At 47.4% G+C, this 23,625-nt stretch overlaps 1 protein-coding gene across 16 annotated transcripts in view; it reads right to left on the minus strand.

Annotated features, from left to right (window-relative positions):
- Positions 1–23,625, minus strand: part of TMEM164 (transmembrane protein 164) — a 165,784-nt gene that overhangs the window by 5,457 nt on the left and 136,702 nt on the right. The window contains exon 6 of one of the 16 annotated variants that reach the window (XR_009050277.1): positions 5,245–5,340. The exons of the other annotated variants lie outside the window; for them this stretch is intronic. The gene's annotated coding sequence lies outside the window, so the exon portion shown is untranslated. The remainder of the gene's footprint in view (positions 1–5,244; positions 5,341–23,625) is intronic. 16 annotated transcript variants of the gene reach the window in all.

Raw genomic sequence — 23,625 nt, forward strand, 5'->3', positions numbered from 1 at the left:
GCAGGTCTCCCTTCCCTCCCCCTGGTGGCGGCTGGGCAGCTGTGACAGATCCCATGGGCCTGGTGGTGGCTGCAGGAAAAAAAAGGACCAAAGCGGGAAGTGTCCTGAGCCAGGACACGGCTGCATCCTGCCCTGCCCTATGATATGGGGGGGGGAGGGAAGGAGAGCTCAGGCCCTGCCAGGGAGCACATTTCTCACTGCAACGTCAGGACCATTCCTTCTCTGCTGCATCACCTGTCCCACATCAGTTCTCTGAGGGAGGGGCCGTTTCTGAATCACCTCTTCACCCCCAGCACCGGGTACACAGTAGGCACTCAAAAAATCATCACGGCTTGGGAAATGAATGGCACAGACTTTCTGGAGCATCTATAAAACTCTAACCCTTTGGCTCAACGATGCTACTTTGAGGACTACCGTCGAATACCTCAAACACCCAACAAATGGCCCTTATTTGCACAAAGGTATTTACACCCGCACTGCCTACTATATTGAAACACTGGAAACAAACCAACTGGGGAGATAAGTTAAGTAAACTCCGGTAATATTATGCAACAGTCCACTGCCATTCAAATAACAACCAGACAAACTATATACCTGTGTGGCAAAGTCCCTGGCTCGTGATGGCAAGTGTAAATGACAGAACCCCACACAGCACGTCAATGATGGTTTAAAACAAAGGCCTTGGGGTCAAAGAGCCTTGGGTTTCAGTCCTGCCTCCGGCACGGCCTAGAGGGGTGCCCTTGGGCAAACTGTGCTGCCCCTCTAAGCCTGCTTCCTGTAGTAACGTCTATCTCTTGGGGCTGCTGAGTGGAATAAGAGATAGAAAAAAGTAAATACAGCAGCTAGCCTGGCACACAGATGGCAGCTGCTATTTTTATCACGGCAACCACAGCCATCCAAAATCTCATAAAAGACTGGAAGACGACAAGGCATCTTGTAAAGAGGTGATCTTTTTCTATGAAGGGGGACTTTAACTGTGGTTTCCTCTGCCTTTTCACTGCTATTGGTTCTTCTCATTGCAAAGGTGATCAAATATTCAATTTCTTTGAAAAATAAAGAAAAAAAAAAGAAAACACCATGAGAATAGATGACCCAGTTTACACAGATATATGCAAATTGCATGCAAACGCACATCATTCTTTTTTTATATACCTGGATGTGGCCCTAGGGAAAATCTCAGTGAAAAACCAGTTTTCTTTTAAGGGAAAATAGAAACTTAAGCACTTTCAGAAAAATTAAACACATAAAACTTTTCTTTTTTTTACTTTAAGAAAAAATAAATGTGACATTTTCTGCTAGCATCTTCTATCCCAGGAGGATAGAAACATTTCAGCTCTAAAGGTAGGGGGAAACCGAGATAATAGCTTTTTCTGAAATCGATTTCTGCCAGAAGGAAGTTTTATGAGCGCTGGGAGAGACGTCAACCATGCCACCAGCAGCCAAGACCGATCCCCCAGAGGCCGCTCCCAAGGGCCCTTTCTCTCAACCTCTAATCCCACCCAGGAAGGGCTTACACCAAGGCGATGAGACTGGGCAGGACGGAATCCTATTCGCCAATCTTCTTCCTGCTCCCGTCAACTCATTCACTTTTACATGTTACCCATTCATTCAACACGGACTGGGTGCATGCTGGGCAGACTCCCTGCTAGACAGCGGGGATAGGGAGGCAAAGACAGGCCCCGTCCTTCAGAACTACCCTGCAGCTTACCCTTGAGCGGTGAGATGGTGTGATAAGGTAAGCGCACTAAGTAATGGGGACACCGAGGAAGGGGAGCTGGAGAACACAACAAGTCGCGGTGAGTTTTGAAGAACAAGAAGCAGATGAGGGCAGGAGCGGAAAGGAAGAAAAGGACATTCCGCACAGCGGGTACAGCCTGGGAAAAGGTGTGGAGGCATGAAACAGCATGCCATTTGCATGTAATCCTGAGCAAGCCTGCGTTACTGGAGCATCAAGTGGGAGGGGACAAGTGCCAAGAGATGAAGCTGGAGAGACAGGCAAGTGGGCTCAGGTCATGAAGAGCCTTGTCTGCCATGCCCGGGAACTTGCCTTTTATCCTCTCCGCAACAAGAAGCCATTGAGAGGTTTCAACAGGGGCGTGCAAGGGCAGGTTTCTGTCTCAGCTAGTTAGACTGCTCTGGCAGCAGCACGGATGATGGGCGGGAGAGGGACAAGATTGAAGACCAGTTCGGATGCTGCTGCAGAAATGGATGACTTGGCAATTCGTCAGACATGGAGGAGGCATCTAGGGTGACTCCCAGGTCTATGAGTTCAGTAACTGAGGGGAGTCGATTCAGGGGAGAGGAGAGTTCAGACTGGGGGCGTGCTGACACTGAAAGACTCGAACAGGCTGTGCAAGTCAAGGTCTAGAGCTCAGAAGACAGATGGCCCAGAAACAGAGCTCTGGGCCATGGATAAGATCTACAAGGAGGAGTCCACAGAATGAGATTAAAGAACCAAGGACAGGGACTTCCCTGATTTGGGAAGATCCCACGTGCCACAGAGCAACTAAGCCCATGAGCCACAACTACCTAGCCTGCACTCTAGAGCCCACGAGCTGCAACTACTGAGCCCCCCGTGCTGCAGCTACTGAAGCTTGCGTGCCTAGAGCCCGTGCTCTGCAACAAGAGAAGCCACTGCAATGAGGAGTCCGTGCACCACAACAAAGAGTAGCCCCCCACTTGCTGCAACTAGAGAAAGCCTGCATGCAGCAACAAAGACCCAACACAGCCAAATAAACAAATAAATTTTTAAAAAAAGAACCAAGGACAGAGCCTGGAAAACAGCAATAGTTGCCAGGAGAAAGAAGATCTATGAGAAGACAGGACTGAAGACAACATTAAAGATTGCTATGAGCCCCACGGGGCAATTTACATTTAAATGGGTTAAGATGAAATAAAATTAGAAATCTGGTTCCTCAGTAGCACCTGTCACACTTCACGTGCTCTATAACCACACACAACTAGTGGCCACCATATTGGACCAGGCAGAGATGGAACATTCCCATCATCACAGAAAGTTCCACTGGGAACACGCTTCTCTGTAGAAGTATGACAAAGACAGATACTCCCACTGGGTTTGGTAACATGCTGGTCACTGGCGATCTTTGCTGCAGCAATTTCAGGAAAGTAGTGATGCAGGAGCTACGTTGTAAAAGATTGAAGAAAAGCTTTCCCAGTGCACAAGGTAAGGAAGGGAATGCCAGGAAAAGGGAACGGGATATGCAAAGTCACAGAGAAATGATTAGCCGAATTCCCGATGTTTCGATCGCTTCTCTGAATGTTCCCTCATCCTTTTGCTCTTCCCTGCCCTACCTCTCCCCACAAGGAGGCTGCCTCATCTCTAGCCCTCTAAAGTGGTCACTGGTTTTTTTCCTTGGGCCCATACAGGGAGAGTAGGCAAACTCCTTTCTTTGCATTGCTATTTCCAGACCACTGGCCTTCCTTTCTCCTGAAAAGCCCACAACCACCATACTGTACACCACCCATTCCCCTTCCATTTCACAGTTGTCTATGGACTATGGGTCACGGTCCTTGATATCCCTCCAGGATATTAGTACCTGGCTCGGTACCTTTCTCTCCAGAAATACTCCCATCTTATCTCTTGATCATTTCAACCTATGCCTAAGATGAACCCTCCAGTACCTGGCCTCTCAGCTCTCTGGCCTCCTCTCCTCAACGATCTTGTCCCCGTCTCACTTCAGCCAGTCATTCTCAAGGCTGTGCCTGAGACCTTATAATTATGAATATCTACAGCCCCTCATTAAGTCACGCATTCCCTCTTCACCCACCACTTCTATCTTTCCAGCTGACGCCCTCTAACCCTGACCGCAACACTCCTTTGACCCCCATGGGAATCTGGGATCCACTGGTCCTCTCACCTTTTTTGCTGTCCCTCTCGGCTCCCTCTCCTCCAATTCCATGGCCCATCACTCGAATTAGCCCTGGCGTACACCTTTGACTCCACAGCACCTCTCATTATCCCTGTCCTCCTCTTGCAAAAACCCCAGCCCTGGTTTACGTGCCAGTGTCCTCCTCCCCCGCCTTGTTTGTACCTACACAGTTGAATGCAGCTGGAGAAAAACAGCAGTGCTGACTGGTCTCACTTCAGATTCGTGACCACAAACCTCAAGTGCATCTTTCACGTTGCCAGGCAATCATACTACACTTCCCCGGCCCGTTCACTCTCTCTGGCCACAATTTAATATTGTCTCCTCTCTCCTCAGATCTTCAGTACTTCTATCCCGCCCTCACTCTCAGATGATGGCCCTGATTCCTACTTCCCTGAGAAAAAAAGGAATCAGACAAAAACTTCCCGGAGCTCTCATGATCACATCTAACCATTGATCTGCATCGGTGCCCAATGCGCTCTGCCTTCACCCTGTCCCCATGGATGAACTGCCCAGGATCCTGGCCGAGGCAGGCCTGCCCTTTCGTATCCCAGTCCCATCTGCTCTCACCTACTCAACATCACTCCAGAGACGGCTGCCTCTTTCTCTTACATCAAGTTCTTCTTCTCTGCTGGGTTATTCCCATTAGTGTATAAACTAAACATACTGTAACAGCTCCCATTCTAAAACACACACACACACACACACACACACACACACACACACACACACACACACACACACACACACACACACACACACACACACACACACACACACACACACACACACACACCCCTGCGAGCATCTCATTCCTCCGCTCATCTACACAGCAAAACTCCTTGAGAGAAATGCCTATACCTGCCCTGTCTAATACGGTAGCCACTGCCATATGTAGCTATTTAACATTTGAGATGTGGCTAGTTTGAATGGAGATGTGCTATTAATGCAAACTACACTACTGGATTTCAAAGGATGTAAAATACCCTGGTAATAATTTTGTATTGATTATTTGGGGACGATAATATTTTAGATATAGTGGGCTAAAAAGCAGACAGATTGTTAAAATTAATTTCACCCATTGCTTTTACCTTTTTTTTAACGTGACATTTGAAGTTACATATGTGGCTTACATGTTTTTATTGGACAGCACTTGTCTATACTCCCCTGTCTACAATTCCTCTCTTCCCATTCTCTTTCAACCCGAGCTAATCAGGCTTCTGTGCCTACCTCCCCAACCCCCACTCCACCAAAACACCTCCCATCAAGGCCACAAAGAACCGTCTCATTGCTAAATCCAGAGGCCAATTTTCAGGTCTCATCTTATGTACCCTTTCTGTCTTGAAACATTCTTCACCTGGCTTCTGGGATGCTGCTGTCTTCGTTCTCCTCCTGCCTCACAGCCTGCTTCTTCTCAGTCTCCTTTACTGCTTCCTCCTCATCTCCTTGACCTCTAAATGATGGAGAGGATTAGGCTGCAGAACTCAGAGCTTTTCTCTTCTCTATATATCAATACTTTCATTCCCTAGGTGATTTCAACCAACCTCATGGCTTTCATACAATCTACGTGCTGATGACTTCAACATTTACATCTCAGCCTGGACCTCTGCCTTGAACTCCAGGCTCACATAGCTCATAGTCTACTCAATATCTGCACTTGGATATGTAAGTGGGCATCTCATTCTTAAACCCAGCTTTTCATTTTGGCTCCTATGGTAGATCATTACAGTACTGGTTCCCAGAGAATCACACCCTCCCAGTATCCACACCCTTAAGTATTCCTGTCCCACACTGATTTGGCTATGTGGCCCATCTGGCTCAGCCAGGAAACTTGCTTTGGTCAATGGGACTTCATCAAAAAGATGCAATCAGAGGCTGGATAAGCTCTCATGAATTGGGGCTTGCCCTCTTGGAATGCTGCCCTGAGATCCCCAGGCCATGAAAGGCCTTGTGGATAGAGAGGGCCAGATATCCCAGCTGTCCCAGTTGAGCCCAGGAAGGACCAGCGAGTAGAAAAACAATGCCTTAGCTCAGGCAGCCATAATAAAATACCATAATCTTGGTGGCTTAAACAACAGAAATTTATTTCTCACAGTTATGTAGGCTGGGAAGTCCAAGATAAAGGCACTGGTACACTTGGTGTTTGGTGAGAACCCACTTCCTTGTCCATAGACAAACATCTTTTTGCCATGTTCTCACATGGTAGAATGGCCTAAGGAATTCTATGGCCTCTTATAAGGGCACTAATCCCATTCATGAAAGCTTCACCCCCATGACCTCATGCAACCCTAATTACATTCCAAAGACCCCACTTCCAAACACCATCACATTGGGGGGTTAGCTCTTCAACATATGAATTTCGGAGGAGGAAACAAAATTCAGTCCATAGCAAAGAATGACCCAGCCAACTGATACAACTGTGAAAAATAATAAGTCGTTGTTTTAAGCTACTAAGTTTTGGGGATATTATGCAACACTAGACAACTGAAAGAGCACTTCCTCCCCCAGCCCTCCAAAAAAGCAATAAACAAGCACAAAACCCCTTCGCCTAGTCTTCCTTATCTCAATAAATGGTAATTCATTTAAGTTACTCAGGTCAAAAACCTTAGAGTCACTCTCTCCCACATCCCACATCTGATCCATCAGCAAATCCTGTTGGCTATACCTTCAGCATGTATCCAGAATCCAAGGACTTTTCTCTGCCTCTGCTGTTAGTACCCAAGCCCAAGCCACGAGCATCCTCTTTTATTACAAACATTACTTACAGGTCTCCCTACTTCTACCCTGTGCCGCTGCAGTCTAATTTCAGAATAGCAACTGGGTGTCCCTTGAAAGATTAACTCAGATCACGTCAGTCCTCTGCTCAAAACCCTCCAGTGGCCTCCCATCTCCCTAAGAAGAAAATATCAAGTCTTTACAATGGTCTATGAGGCCCTATATATGATCTGCCCCTCACCTATATCACTTCTCTGACCTCATCTGCTACCAACTTTCCCCTTCCTTCATATGGCTCTAGACACACTGGCCTACTTGCTATTGCTAGAATATTCTAGAAGCACTCCTGTCTCAGGGTCTTTACACTCGTTATTTTCTCTGTTTGGCATATTCCCCCCCCCCCCAGATATCCAGAAGCCTGCAAGCCTTCGCTCAAATGTCACATTCTCAGGATGCCTTCCTTCACTCTCTCCCCATTTCAGCAGCACTTTACCCATTATCCTGCCTTCTCTCTTCCTCTATACACTTAACATCACCTGACCTGCTATATATTTTACTTATTTCTATTTATTTATGTCTTTACTGTCTCCTCCCACAAAAGAATGTAAGCTCCATGAAAGCAAGAATATGTATCCGCTTTACTCACTGCTTTATCCCCAGCAAGGGCCTGATACAAAGGAGGGGTTCAGTATTTATTTGCTGAAAGCATGAAGTGAGTGGTCCAGGGTGTTCAAGAACTTTATACAGTTCAGTATCGGTGGACTCTCATGTGGGAGAAACGCATTAACAGGAGACAAGGGCCAGTTCTTTAAGAATTCTGTTTGCAACATTAGATATTTTGGACTTTACAAATCACCTTGAGTTCTTGTTAAAAGGTGGGTTCTGTGCAGTAGGTCTGGGATGGGGGCTAGAGAGTCAGCCTTCCTAACTAGCTCCCAGGTGCTGCTGGGCCTCAGACCACACTTTACATGGTAAGGGACAGAGCTCCCCATCTGGCTGCTCATGGAAATAGGGCGAGACTAGAGGCAGGGAGACCAGTGCTGAGGCTGCTGTAATAGACCAAGTCAGGGATGATCAGATCTGAACTAAATAAAATAGGAGTAATAGGAATGAATTTGAGAAATGATCAGGAGATCAAACTGATTGGATGCAGTGCAGGTGGTGAAGGGCCAATGATTAGATTTCTGGCCTGGGTAATAGGTGGGTGGTGGTACCACTCAGTGGGATGAGGACCACTGGAGAAGGTGCAGGTTTGGGGATGGGGGGAGAATGACAAGTCTAGATCCCAACAACAATGCCATCCCATCTTTGGTGGCTTCTAAATGAGACATTTTCATTTCTGGCTTTTGCTAGCCATAGCTACCCAGAAGACAGAGCTCTGGGTGGTACAACCCCAACACAATCAAGGATGTGTGACTTCCTGTCCTCAGCCATTGAGTGCTGGGCCCAAGTCAGGCTGCTCTTCATCTAGGCATTGGATCAAATGAATTGTACCCTTTAGTCTGCTTAATGCACAAGGAGATGGAGGCTGTCCCAAGTTGGGTGTCCATGTGGAAGGTCCACCTGGTTGACCTTCCATCCTGAGGGGCTGGAGCGCCCACTCAGACCAGGCTTCACCCTCACAGTACCTAGTGGGGGCTGACTGGGCCGCCCAGCTGATGGCTAAGGCAACGTGAAGACCCACTTGCAGCCATGAGGATCAGAGAGCCAGCCCTCTGCCCAAAGCACACAGAGTGAGGACCCTGAGCTGGCGAAGACTCCAACGGGTGGACCTGGCCTAGCAAACAAGCACTGGAGTCCAGAGACCCAAGTCCCAGCTTCCACTCTTTCCAAGTTGCTGTGTGACCCCCTGTGTGGATCAAAACCCCTCTACGCATTAGAGTCCTGCTGGCAGGGAATTCTCAGGCTCTTTGTACCTTGCAGGAGCACTGTGGAGACAGAACAGCTAAAGGGGCACAGAGATACTCCAGGGAAAAGTGCTATTTAAACATAACCCCCACTGTGCCTCACACACATTCTACAGTTAGTATTTGCTGGGTCTCTGGTGAGCTTTCAGCAAGGGGGAGCCAGCTCTTGGATCACTTGAGGCAATGAGGCTAAACCTTCAGTCTGTATCAGAATCCCTTGGGGGGTGGCTCTCAAGTGTGAGCTGGCATCAGAATCCCCTGGAGGGCTTGTTAAAAGGCATCTTTGCGGGCCCCCCCCCCATTCCCCTCCCCCCTCTGCCGAGAGTTTCTGATTCAGTAGGTCAGAAGCAGGGCCTAGAATCAGGAATCTGAGAATTGGCATTTCTAACAGATTTCCTGGTTAGGCTGCTGCTGCCGGGCCAAGGACCACACTTTGAGACCCCCTGTCCTAGAGAACTTATGGAAAATGGAGATTCCTGGGCCCTGCACCAGAGACTAGAATCCAGGAGATCTGGGTAGGTCCTGGAATTTCCATCTTAGTAACAAGCCTCTCAGGTGATTCTGATGCTAGGTCCTCCAGCCACAATGCCTTAGAGGGAATTTTGGAGCTGGAAGAGGTACCAAGAGGTCTGGGGAAAGCTACCAGTTCAGGGGCCATGGTTTGGCATGAGGAGCAGTGTCTCCCAGAAGCTGATAAAATTAAGGCAGGATAGACTTGAATTAATTCCCTGCTCCCACAAAGCACTCCTGAGCTCCAAAAACTTCCTCTTCAGGAGGGAAAATCCCAGTCTTCAGAAACTCACCTACCCACCCTCCTGCACAAGGATCAGTCTTGGCCGACTTCTCAAATTCCCCAGTTTTTCCCTCTAACCCACAAACCCATCAGGAGCCTTCAGAATCTCCCTGAGTCCCTTATCCTTTCTCCTGCCCCTTGCCTGACCGGCAAAGTAGAACTGGGAAGCCAGTGAAAGAACTTTCCCAGCATCCTAAGGCTAGACAGACAAGAGGGGCAGTGGGCTAACGTTGGGTGGGGAAGAAATAGGGGGCACCGCCTGGAACTGAGGTCAGGATGAAAACTTCGGGACATCACAGGCCAAAGTGCTCTTGCTTTAAACTGTCCTAGAAGCTAGCACGAGGGCTGGATCCCAACCCTCATCCTGCAAGAGAGAAGTGTAAACCCCACTCAAGAGAGAAGTGGCTTGCCCGGATCACACAACATTGGGGTTCTTACACCACAGTTTTCTGAGGTGTCCCCAAAGGACATCTGATTTGCTTGGACTTCAAAACAACCTTGTCACCCCACGTCAAGCCCAAGAGTCCACTGTTCCCAAGTCTGAAACAAGAGTGCCCTCTAGTGAAACATAAAGGGGTTTCCAAGCAGCCGGGAGGTGGGGCTTGTTAGCCTTCCTGTGCCTGGCAGGGACCCCTCTGGAAACATAAGGACACTGGTGAATCCCTTCTCAGAACAAGGTTTTACATGCATAAAATAAAAGCCAAAGGGTTATAAAAGAAACCAATGACATTAAGACATGGTTCTCCAAATATGTAGATGAATTTGTGGTATAGCACTTACATTTCTCTATTAATGTGATTCGTAATAACAGCTGGCAACTACCATAATTTCAAAGCAGTGGTGGGCATAAAGAGTATTCTGAGCTCTCTGCCATGACTGTAACGTGAGAGGACGCCATCTGCGATTGCTGTTGACAACAAAGCCGCAGGTATGGCTCATACGTACATTCATGTGCTGCGTTTCTGCTGGAGGTTAGTGAAAACAAACGTGATTATCTTTCTCACCCAAGTGAATGGACCCCTTAATTCCTACTTGTGGACCCCAGGCTAAGAAACCGTGCTTAAATAAAAACCACCGCAACGAATCAACCAAAAAAAAAAAAAAAAAAAAACCCACAGGGCTGGAGAAAAGGGAGTTCCCAGAGGAGGGAGTCGCGCCACCAGCCTTGCTCGTCCTCAGGTCCTCAAGCTGGCTGTCGTCCAAGCCATCCAGCTGGAAACCCACGATGGCGGCCCCACCAGCAACAAATCCCTCTGTACCTGCCGCCTCTGCACAGAAGGGCCCTTCCACCTCCTCACCCTACCTCTGAGGACATTGCTTCTCCCTCTGGCTATTCTGAGCAGGGACTATTCTTTCTCACAAGGTGTGTGTGTGGTGTGTGTGTGTGTGTGTGTGTGTGTTTGTTTTGGGGGGGTGGGGGATGGGAGTGGGGGAGGTCCTCTAAGCCCCCATTACTACTTCTAGATGTTTACTCTTGACTTTTCGCCTTTCAAGCTTCAGCTTCTCACCTTCAACACTATCAGATTCATCCCAGGTCAGTCTCACTGGGCTCACAGTCTTCCTTTTCCACATCAGACCTTTTGCTGCCAGCATCCTGGGTGATTTCAACAACCATGCGGGCACCACTTCCAACACCCTAACCTCATGGTCCCTTGAAGCCCCTTGACTCTGCCGACCTGCACCTCTACTCAGCCTCGCTCCCCACAACTGGCTTCGGTCAGCACCACCAACTGCCCCAACTCAGGCAGGATCATCTGACCACAACCTCCCAGTTTCAGCTTTCACATACTCATTCCTACCGTGCACGTGCCCGTGGACTTCCTTATGACCTCCGACCCCTTGGTGCCCCTTTCCTCCCACCAAGGATTTCTTCCATGGTGGGCAGAGGGCACTCTTCATCCTTCCCGCCCTACACATTGACCTCCCCGCTCACTAGCTCATCCCCAAGCTTGCTAACCTGAGAAGCTAAGAAACCACGCAGACCACACTTTATTAGGTTCGTAGGCACATTAGCAAGCAGAAACCATACTAACAACAGCAAACTTAGTGTGAACTAAGGGACAGGCACTCTTATAAGTGCTTTACACACATTAACACATTTAATGTGCATTACCACCCTTTGAGGAAGTACAGCTGAACCTGAAACAACACAGGTTTGAACTGTGCAGATCCACTTATACATGGAGTTTTTCAGTAAATCCATATATTCACACCGTAAATGTACTTTCTCTTCCTTGATGATTTTCTTAACATTTTCTCTAGCTTACTTTATTGTAAGAATACATTATGTCAAGTATATAACATAGAAAATATGTGCTGATTGACTGTTTATGTTATCAATAAGGCTTCCGGTCAACAGCAGGCTATTAGCAGTTACGTTTGGGGGGAGGGGGGAGTCAAAAGTGACACACGGATTTTCAACTGTGCAGGGCGTTGGCACCCCTAACCCCTGCATTGTTCAAGAGTCAACTGTACTATTATTCTTACTTTACAGATGACGAGATTGAAGCACAGAGAAGTTAAGGAAGTTAGGCAAGGTCACACAGCTACTAAGCAACAGAATCAGAATTTGAAACCAGGTAGTCTAGCTTCACAATGTGCAGCACGTACTTTTCATCGTGCACATCTGAGAAGAACCTGTCTCTCTGGGCGCCCAGGCCCGTTCACCTTCCTCTCTACCCTAGCTTCTCAGCACCTCTGACTGGGTGGGAAATAAGTTCAGGCCTGCTCTAAAGATTTGGCCACCTTAGATTCTTAGCATCTGGGGCAGGAAGCTCACTTAGGTGCCCAGACAAAAGCTGAAAGCTCTAGCCCAGCCCTGCCTGCTCGGGTGCTGGGTGCCTGCTCAGCAAATATGAAAGCAGCACTCTATTTCCTATGCTTATTATTCCTTGGGTGACCCACCCCTGGCCGGAAACCCAAAGGCATGGTTACCAAAACTCTATCCCAAACATTCCTTGCCTTCTGGATCTTCAACACCACTGACCCTACTTCCAAAAAGCCCCATCCTTGAACAGATTCCTCAAGCCAGATGTTCTGCTCCTGCACTCAGGCTGCTGAGCCCTCGGAGGAAATGGGGTAACCGGACAGACCGGTACAGGAAGAATGCAAGGAAATCTGCTTCAGGAGGGGTCCCCTCAGTGCTAGCCACCAACCAGAAGGTTGAAGAAGAGCTACGTTGTCCAACATAGTAGCAGCTATTTCAATTGCAGCTCAAGTTGCTTAAACTTAAAATTGAAATCCCCCTTCCCAGTTCTTCAGCCGCACTAGCCATATTTCACCTGTTCAGAAGCCACCTGGAGCTCGTGGCCACCATGATGAACAGAGCAGATATAGAATAGCTCTGTCAACACAGAATATTCCACCGGACAGCACTGGAACAGTCCAGACTAATCTCCTTCTCCTGTTTCCCACAGCAGTTACTCCTCTTGTCATTACCCTTCTCAGTCTATCATCAAGCCCTTTCACTCGCAGCAGTTGTCATCACCTTGTAAGTCATCCACTCCCCTTTCTCCCAGTGCCTTCAATGTGCTCTCTCTTGACCGGCCTTCATCTTAGCACCTGAACATGCCCTCAGCCTTGGGCAGAGAGGAGAGGGGGGAGGGGAAAGCAGGGGAGAGAAACCCCTCCCTTGGCTCTGCAAGGCTCGTCATACCTCCTTCATTAACGTCCTTAACTGCTTCCTTCCCATCCCCGCATTTCCAATGACCTTACTTTCCTGGAACCCTCTGAAACAATGTGGCGCTCTGGACCACTAGTCCTTTGATGACCACTTCTACTGCCTTCGCTTCCAGGACAACCAGCCACTCCTCTGCTGCTCTGACCATGCCTGCAATTTCCTTACATTCTTCTTCCTGTCTACTATTTACAGGTTGATGTCCTCCAAGGCCTTTTTCTAAGTTCTATTTCCTCCCCACTTACACAGTTATGCTGGATCATCTCATCCATTCCCATGTTTATATCCACCACCTTTCTACCAAAGACATCCAAGTTAGCCTCTAGCCCGGACTGCCCTGAACAGCTCCAAAATATTCCATTCAATTGCCTCCTGGACATCTCAACCTGCAGAGCCTAGAACTGTCTTAAACTCAAGCAAAATCACCTTCCTCCTTAATATATGCTCCTTCCTTCTGCGCTCCCTCTGCATTAGGGGCACCCAATCCGCACCGCCCCCCCCCCCCCGCCCCCCACCGTCCCGGCTAACTGGACCAAAATCTTAGGGCCTAAGAAGACTTCAACCTCTTCTTCACGCCTATAGCATCTTAATTATAAAACACTATTGGGGCTTCCCTGGTGGCACAGCAGTTAAGAATCCACCTGCCAGAGAATGGACTGGAGGCCACGGGGTTGGGGGGGCAGGGGGCGAAGGGGAAGCTGGGATGAAGTGAGAGAGTAGCATAGACATATACATACTACCAACTGTAAAATAGATAGCTAGTGGGAAGTTGCTGTATAACAAAGGGAGATCAACTCGATGATGGGTGATGCCTTAGAGGGCCAGGACAGGGAGGGTAGGAGGGAGTCGTGGGAGGGAGGGGATACGGGGATATATGTATAAATACAGCTGATTCACTTTGGTGTACCTCAAAAGCTGGTACAAGGGTGTAAAGCAATTATATTCCAATAAAGAGCTTTAAAAAATAAATAAAAAGGAAAAAGAAAAAAGAATCCACCTGCCAATGCAGGGGACAAGGGTTAGATCCCTGGTCCAGGAAGATCCCATATGCTGCAGAGCAACTAAGCCTGTGCGCCACAACTACTGAGCCCACACGCTGCAAGTACTGAAGCCCACACGCCTATAGCCCATGCTCCGCAACCAGAGAAGCCACCGCAATGGGAAGCCCACGCACCACAACAAAGAGTAGCCCCTGCTCACCACAACTAGAGAAAGTTCATGCACAATAACAAAGACCCAATGGAGCCAATAAAAATGAATTAACAATCACTATTAATTTAATGATTTATTATTAGTTTAAGAGGTTATGGAAAAACCTGAACGAAACCTGAATGAACCTTTTGGCCAACCCGATATATCGTCATCTGCTGAAAAGATGAAAAGACGAGACTGCCACCTAGTGGCAGAACACAGATAAACAATTAGCTATGGAATATTAAAAGTATAAGGAACTCTCAGGAAAATGTGCATTAGGCTGCCTAGGAAAGTCAGACACAGATCCAGAGAGGAGGTAGCACCTTTGCACGAACTTGTAGAGGAGGACATTGAGTTTGCCAGGTCCAAGTAGAGAAACTGGTGTGTGTATTGTGGAGGGGAGGTGGGGGAAGCAAGTGGGACTTCGAAGGTAAAAGTAATGGGAGTTGAAGTCTAAAGTGATGGGAAATGAAGCTGAAGAGAAAGGCAAGGGTCATATTGTAACAGTCTTCAATGGTCTTTATAGCGTACAGGAATTGTAAGCAATGGAGCGAATTCTGATCAGATTTGCTTTCTTTAGAAAAGTATTCTGGAGACTGGATGGAGGAGAGACTGGGTGGGAGGTAGTAGGTAGGGAGATGAGAGAAGAATCAAAGTACTAGTCCCAGCAATGGAGGCTGAGAGCCTGGACTGGGACAGGGGTGGTGGGGATAGAGAAGAAGGGCCAAATTTGCAAGCATTTTGAGAATTTGGATCCTCAGTACTTCTGAGCTGATTGGTATAGGGGATGAGGCAGAGGAAGGGATCCAGGCAGCTGCCTTGGATTTTGGCACTGGATGGATGGTGGAGCCACGAAGATAAGAAATAGAGGAAGAGGAAGAAGAGCAGGTTGGAAGGAGAAGCATGGAATTGAGGAGGCTGATTGCAGATGTTTACTCTGAAGTACCTGTGGTGTTTCTCGAGCCTGCATCTATAGATGGGGAATGCCAGGATGTCTGGGGCAGGCAGGGCAAAGGAGCCCAAAAAGCAACAGCCGGAGAAGGAGAAGAATCAGGAGAGAGGAGTTATCAGGGGGCTCAGAGGAGAAAGAGGCATCTAGACGGAAGGGTGTCAGCAATGTTAAATCCCCTGACAAACAGGCACTTTGTATCTGCAAGCCTGCGGCTTTAGAAGTCAGCAAGGTACACGCCGGACCCCAAGAGCCCATGGTCTAGTTGGAAGACAGATGCAAAATTAACGAGAGGCAGAATAAGTGGTTAATAATAACAATGACAACACACCACCACCACCACCACCACAGCAAAACACAGCGCTTACCAAGCATTAGGCACCGCTCTACGTACTTTATGTATATGAGCTCACTGACCCCTCACAACCTACTAATCCTCATGTCACAAACAAGAAAACAGACGCAGGGAGACGAAGGCACGAGGCCAAGTGCCAGCACTACGATTCGAACCCACAGTCTGTCCAAATCCAGCAGCTACATGCAGTGTGGTCGTGACACCTGCCTGCCTGGTTTCAAATGCCAGTTTATAAACTCTAGTGCAGGGGCGCCTAACCTTTGAGGTGCCACAGATCCCTTGGGCAGTTTGGGGCCCTCTCTCAGAAGAAAGCTTTTAAGTATGTGAAATAAAAGATACAGGCTTATAAAAGGAAAAAAAATAATATCAAAATACAGTTACTAAAATATTTTTAAAAAATAAATGTCTTTAAATGTTCAGGTGATGAAGTGCAAATGATTTTTCAAGATATCTGCAGCAGCTGTAACTGGCAGAAAGTATCTGTGATTTATATTAATGACAACATGCCAAGTACTGCCAATGCCACTGTGGGCTGCTGTCTGCGATTCAGAACTGAAGGAAATGCTATATTTCAGTGAGAGTTAATGCAAATGATGACGTGATTTTTTTTTCCCGCATCCAACGTCATGGGTTCCACGAGTCTAGGGAACTCTGTGCAGATTCAATGAGATCATCTTATAAAACTCCTACCCGGTGCCTAGTTCATGGAAAGTGCACAACACATGTTAGCTTGTAAGATGCATAACAGGATACGTGCAATGTGCAGTGTGTGGATATACAGTCATTCATTCAGCCCCGACAGATCAAGAACAAAAGCAAAAATTCTGTCCTTGGGTTGATGGGCATGTAGACAGACACCTGCATTGCAGTGTGACAGAATAGTTTCGGAGGGCTGCCTGGAGAAGGTGACTGCGAAGGTGAGTTTTGAAGAAGGCATGCTCTCCAGGCCAACAAGCTAGAGATGGGTATTCCTGGCAGAAGTCATGGCATTTTCAAGGGCACAGAGGTATCAAAGTTGCATAGTAAACCCAGGGGACCCTAAAGATTTGGCTATCACCAGAGTGCAGAGTACAAGGAAAGGAGGAACGCGATGGGAAAGGGGCAGGGCCAGGGCACCCAGGGTCTTTTGTGCCCCTGGGAGCACACAAGGGTGCTCTGGGGACAAGGGCGAGTCACTGAAGGTTTCCAAACAGGGAAGCGCTATGAACCAATGTGGGCTTTCGAAATAGCTTTGGGAGTTGCCTGGATGGGCTGTTGGGGGAGCTAGGGAGGCTGGGGGCAGGGAGGTCACACAGAGCCAACTGCCAGGTGGCTCAGCCCAAGGTTGTGGCCCTAGAGATGGTAGGAAGAGGATGGCCGTGAGAGCCATCTAGGAGGTAAAAGCAGGAGAGCGTGGTGATCTCTCTACACAGCACCAGCACAAGCTTTTCCACCACCTGGAAATAAAGCTGGTCCCTTTCATACCAGGACAAATTCCAAGTGGATAAAAGACCTAAAGGTAAGAAATAATAATAAAAAATAAATGGAACTATTAACACAGCAGAAGAAAATATGGGATATATTTTTTTATGACATTGGAGTAGGAAAGGGCCTTCTAGCCATGACTCAAAATTCAGAAGCCGTAAAATAATAGATACATTACATAGAAATGTAAACATCCTACATGGTAAAAATAAATCATGAGCAAAGGTACAAAAAACATGACAAAAGTGGGGAAGAAATCTGCAGGTCGTATCGCAAAGGGCTAACTCCTATTTGTAAAGAGCTCCCAGAATTAAATTTTGTAAAAAACAAAACAAAACAAAAACCCCCAAAAAACCAAAAAGAAAACAAAAAAACGAAAAAACCAGCAGCAAGGGAAGAATGAGCACGTGAGAGGAACACATAATTCAAGGACAAGGAAATCGAATGTCAATTTAAACATGTAAAAAGAGGCTCAGCCTCACTCAAAGAGAAATACACATTAAAACTGGATCAATATACCATTAGTTTTACCCAGCAGATGGGCAAAAAGTGGAATGGTTGGAAATATACTCTTTTGGTGAGGCTGTATGGAAACATACACTCTTCCGCATTGCTAAGGAGCATTCACATCATATAACTTTTCTGGGTTTGGAAATATCCACGAAATTTACGAATGCATAAGCTCTCTGATTCAGCAGTTCCACTGAGGGGGATTTTTCCTTTAGACAGACTTGCATACCCGCAAAATGGCATAGGTTCAAGGTCGTTCAGTGCAGTGTTATTTATATTAGCCAGAGGTTGGAAACCATCTAAGTGTCTAGCAAGAGAAGATGGTGTAAATAAATGACAGCAGAATGCTGTAGCCTTGTGTTGTGTCTAAAAGCCACACCACTGAGTTCAAATCCTGGATCGGCTACTTACTATCTGAGCATCAGTTTCCTCCCCTGTGAAACAGACAAAACAGTAACACCTATCTGAGGGGACTATGGTGGGGATTCAGTGAGTTAATGTATGTGAAGAGCCTGAAACAACCGCATGTCACAGTGCTGCATAAAGTGTTGCCATTTTTATGACACTGTATTTTATCATCCACCCAACAGAACACATGCTACTGCGAAAAAGAATGAGAGCGCTTCCTACGGGCTTACTTGGAAAGCTCTTTTAGACACAGCGCTAAGCAAAATAGTAACAGCCACAAAACAGTTGTGTGGTATGCTATTTGGGGATATGTGTCTTAAGAAGGAAGAAAATAAAATATTTAAAAAAATTTACTTACATATACAAAAAAAAAGAGAAATGCTGGGAGGATGTGCACGAAACAAAAATGGTGGTTACCCGTGGAGTTGTTGGGGGGAGGGGAACTGTGCGAATGGGGAAAGGGGTGGGAAGGTGTTTTTTTCACAGAATGGCTTTCTGTAACTTAGATCTGGAGCTATCTGAATGAATTACACAAGAAAAGAATCAATAGGAAAAACAGGCTGATGTTATGCCCCTTCTTAAAAGTTTCACTGACTTTCTACGGCTCTTAGAACAAAGGCTAAAGCTCTGACCACAAAGCCCTCCACATCTGCCCCACCTGCCCTCCCTCCGGCTCTCCCTCCTGCCGAGGTGCTGATGTATCTGCCATTTTGCTCAGTTACAAGAGTTCACCTCCTCTGCTCCTACACTTACCTGGTAAACTCCTACTCATCCTTGAGATCTCAGCTAAAATGTCACTTCCTCAGGGAACTCTCCCCAGAACCTCCAAACTGAGTCAGCTGGTTTTGTCCTGGGCTCTCATAAAAGCATGTTCCTTTCCTTCCACATGCTTACCTCAGTTCTAACAACACGCTCGTTTGTGTGCTTATTCAACGCACAGCGGGTGCCCCCACTACATCATGAACTCTATGAGGGAAGGGGTGGGGTCTGATTCTCACTCATCAGGGCACCCCAACGGCCAGCGCCGAGCCTGGCAGAAAGAAGGCATCTGTAAATATGTCGCTATGGTTTGAATGTCTGTGCCCCGCAAAATTCGTGTGGTAAAATCCAACCCCCAACGTGAAGGTATTGGGAGGCGGGAGGTGCTTAGGCCATGAGGATGAAGCCCTCATGAATGGGACTAGTGCCCTTATAAAAGCACTCCAGAGGGATCCCTCATCCCGTCCACCATGTGAGGGCACAGTGAGAAGGGACCAGCTCTGAACCAGGAAGAGGGGCCTCACAAGAAGGTGACCATGCTGGTGACTTGATCTTAGACTCCTCAGCCTCCAGAACCGTGTGCAATAAATTTCTGTTGTTTAAAAGCTACCCAGTCAGTAGTATTCGGCTACAGCAGCCCAAACGGATAAAGACGTATGTGTTTGATGAATGGACGAAAAAGATGCGAGGCTAGGGATGATTCCCAGGTTCTAGCTGGGGTGACTGAGATATTCAGGCGGAGATGCTTGAGTTAACGACATGATGTGATGGTATTTGAAGGTGGGGCCTTTGGGATGTGATTAAGTTATGAGGGTGGAGCCCTCATGAAAAGGATGAATGTCTTTGTAAAAGAGACCCTAGAGAGGTCCCCCACCCTTTCTGCCTTGTGCACACACAATGAGAATTTGGCTGCCTATGAACCAGAATGTGGGACACACCAGACACTGAACCTCTTGGAGCCTTGATCTTGGGCTTCCCACCTTGCAGAACTATGTGAAATAAATTTCTATTGTTTACAAGTCAAAAAAAAAAACGACATGAAAAGGAATCTCCTAAGGTCCCGGGCTGCAGAGGGCGACGTGGTGAACATCACTGCACAGACTGGCGGCTAAATTGTGTAAGCGCGTGAGACCACGCAGGGAGTAGCAGAGCGAGCGGTAAGCTCAGAACAGAACTCTGGGGGAATCAACATCTCAGAGGACAGAGGAAAGAGAACTCCTGCAGGAGACTTGGGAAGGCACGGTCAGTGAGGTGGGCAAGCCGGGAGGGGGAGGGGGGTGTTGGAAGCCCTGAGAGCAGAACCTTTCAAAAAGGAGTGTTCAACAACGTCCAACGTAGCAAAGAGTGAGGGCAGGATGAAGCCTGAGAAACAACCATTAGATTTGGTCACATGGCTGTTGGCAATCTTTAAAAGTGCTGTTTCCGTGAAGAGGTGGGCAGCGTAGACATCAGATGGCAACGCTCTGTTGAATGAAACGTAACTGAAAAGAGGGCTCATCAGATGCAGACAAGAAACAAAGTTACGTCCTACTCATGAGATGATTTCAAGTACTAAACAGATGAACATTTTGTGTTTAATTTAAAAGTTACATATTTAAGGTGTATTAAAATAGATAACCAGTGTACTGAATCCAGGATTTCACAGAGAGTATAAAACTTCTCTTAAAAACAAATATATTTTAGGGGAAAAAAATCAACAGATTAAATATTACATATATAATAATACAGGTGACTACGTGAATAAGGCAAAAATTATTATGTCCAAAGAACTGAAATTTAGGAAGTATTGTTTAGACTATTTTTAAAAGGTGCTTAGCTGTGACGGGAGGATGAAAGATGGAGTTGTGTGGAGCTACAGTTTTTTAGAATAGGGAAGACTTCAGCATCCTGAAATGCCGGTAGTGAAGCACTGCAAATCCAGATAAACAAGGGACTAACTGATGGAATGAGGTTCCAGGGGAGGTGGAAGGGATGTGAGGCAAGCACTCCGGGGTGTGACCGACCACATGCAGGAGGAACACCACTCCCTCCAAGATGGGAGGGAGGGACGTCACGATGGGTAGGGCTGAAGAAGCTTATCGAGTGGAGAGAGGTAGTGGAGCGAAAATTCCCACCTGAAAATCTCTATTTCCCCCGTCATCTGTTGGGAGAACATCTACTGAGAGTGGAGAGGACTGAGAGTTTGAATAGACTGGACAGGAAGTTTGGGGAGGGCAGCAAAGCTTTGGCATATGACATCAGGGCGGTGTGTAGAGGAGCTGGAGAAAGACAGAACACAAGTGAGAGATGGTGTTGGAAGCACAATTATAATAGAGACCATTGGATTTCTGTGGCCCAAATCTGAGTGATTTGAGAGATTTTCTCAGTGGACCAAGACTGGAAACCCCAGTGGAAGGGACAAGGGAGTGAGACACTCGCAGGAGCTGGTGAAGGGAAAGTTCCAGTAATTGGTCCCAGTGATACAAGCTGATTGGGGAAGAGGGGAGGTTGAGAGGAATAGAGATCAGGGTCAAAGAAAAGAACATAAACACTTATGATCTCAGAAAAGTTTTAGGGGGAAGCAAGGGCCAGGTAGCTAAAGGGGATGCAGAAGTCACTGCAATTAAGGAGCCCAAATCTTGAGAAGCTGAGGGTGGGATGAGTGGTCCTCACCGGAAGGCTCTCAGGATGCTGGCTAGAGCTGTGATGAAAATAGTGAGAGAGCCATGGGCGAAAAGCACCTAGGAATGTGGGGGCAGTAACCAAGAGGTTTAGGGAGTGGTGGTAATGAAAAAACCAGGTAAAGAGAATGGTGAAGGAGAAAGCGCTCTCACATGAGACAGAGACGAAATAATGGTCTGGAAGAGATGGTGGAGAGCTGGGCGGCATACAGGGCCAGGTAGAGAGAACAGCCTCCGTTACAGGGAGTCGCAGGCAAGAGATGGGAGGACTTTGTGTTCTGTGAAGAACTGGGGGGTGGGAGTGGGGGTGCCGGTGGGATTCTAAAAGATACAGTTGCACAGGGCCAAAGTCAGAACTGGGAGGAAGGAAACAGAAATAAAGAGCCCAGCTAGAGGGAGAAAAGAGCCATGCGGACTAGGAGGTCATGTTTGCTATGGTGCCAAAGAGCTGCAGGAACCAGGAGGGGAATGAGATTCCCGCTAAACACCTCCCAGGCACCCCCAAACCACAGGGAAAGCAGGACCTTGCCCTTCAGGGAAAAAGGGCTCCTGGGCATGGGAGGTACCTAAAGGAGAGCTGTCTGGCCTTGGGTAAAAACTCCTGAGCCAGTTGTTTCTGGAAAATTACAAGACTTATTGTATTAGGGAAGACAAGCCCCAAACTCGCAGCTTTTTGGTTTCCAGGAAATACTTTTCCCATTGTTCACTCCAGATCCATGCCCCCTCTTCAAGGCCTCCATGCAAGGCTCAAGTGAAAGTAAAACCTACCTCAGAAAATCCAGATTTTTTTTTTCTCTATATGCTGGTAATTTCCCCCTAGGAAACAGCAGATGGCAGCAAAGAGCCAGAAAGGAAGCTGAGAGCTCACAAGAGCCCAGAAAGGGTAAAGTAGGGAAGGTGAACAAGGCTCCAGAAACCCTACCACGCTCTCACAGTTGTGCTTGTCACGCTGTGTTACACCTGTCGGTCTTCTCCCTCAGAGACAGAGACTCCCTGGGGAAGGACTGGGCCTGTCTGGTTCGTCTCTGATTCCCTAGCACAAATGCTCTGCACATAGTAGCTGTTGAACAAACACAGGCATACCTCGCGTAGAGTTACTGCAGGTTCACTTCCAGACCACGGTCATAATGCAAATATCGCAATAATGTGAGTCCCATGAATTTTTTGGTTTCCCAGGACATATCAAAGTTACGTGGACCCTATCCTGTAGTCCATGAAGTGTGCAACAGCATTATGGGTCAAAAAACCATGTACACATCTTCATTAGAAAATACTTTATGGCTAAAAAATGCTAACCATCCTCTGACAGTGCAGGGTTGCCACAAACCTTTAATGTGGAAAAAACACAATAAAGCAAAGTGCAATAAAATGAGGTCTGCCCGTCCGTGTGGAGTGATTGGTTGAAGCAGGGCGGGGTGGAGGGGAGACTCCCAGCCTGATGTGGTCGGGAGGCACACATCTGTCTTCTAGGACAACATGGTGAGTGAGAGAAATCAAAGCCAGGCTTTGAATCCAAGCTGTGGGTAACGTACTTAACCTCTCTGAGCCTTGGTTTTTTTTTCTTTTTTTCCTCTGTAGAAGAGGATTTTTCACCAGGTTAGTTGTGATGGGAAAATACACAAAACATGCCTAGCATGTGGTATCCTGCACAGAAAACACTTAATAAAAAGTAGGCATTGATAGTTACACTGTGGTTGTTATTACTGCTACTATTCGTACAGCCTCTTTGCAGGGCCAGGTACCAGAGGAGAAGGGAAAGACTCGCTAACTGTAAACAAATATAAATAAATGGGAACTAAGACTTGGCATCCCTACTTCCTTAGCTCAGTTCCCCAAAACAGTGCAGCAACAGATTCAAGAGAAGGCTGCAATGGAATCAGCCACTTCTAGAAAGTGTAGCTCCCCAGATGGTGGGATTTTTTTGGGGGGGGCGGGGAGAGGTGGGGGAGATAAAGGCTACTGGGTAGTTTCCGTGTCAGGCCAGTCTGGCTCGGCCAACTGACAGACTTTTATGGTACCTCAGAGCACGAATAGGTTTAACTAATAGCCATGCACATTTGGCCACAACTTGCATCCCGCACCTCAGAAACCAGGAATCATGGGTGGTGGGGGTCTGGAGCCCTGAGACAGCTTCCTGCCTGGTTCCCTTCAGGTTGAGCGTCTCTGAGACTTACATATCATTAGGAAGAGGTTTCCTGTGCCACAGGGGACAGCCCTGAGAAACGGCACAGGTCACCTGGATTTTGGAACGTCAGACTTCTCCTAAAGCTCAGTGGGGAAAAAGAGTGTGTTTACAGCAAATTAAAAGGAAGTGCTCTTTGACAGTGTGAGACCCCAAGTGGCTATAC

The sequence above is a fragment of the Hippopotamus amphibius genome, chromosome X (assembly GCF_030028045.1).
Source record: "Hippopotamus amphibius kiboko isolate mHipAmp2 chromosome X, mHipAmp2.hap2, whole genome shotgun sequence".
In the NCBI taxonomy this organism is placed as follows: domain Eukaryota; kingdom Metazoa; phylum Chordata; class Mammalia; order Artiodactyla; family Hippopotamidae; genus Hippopotamus; species Hippopotamus amphibius.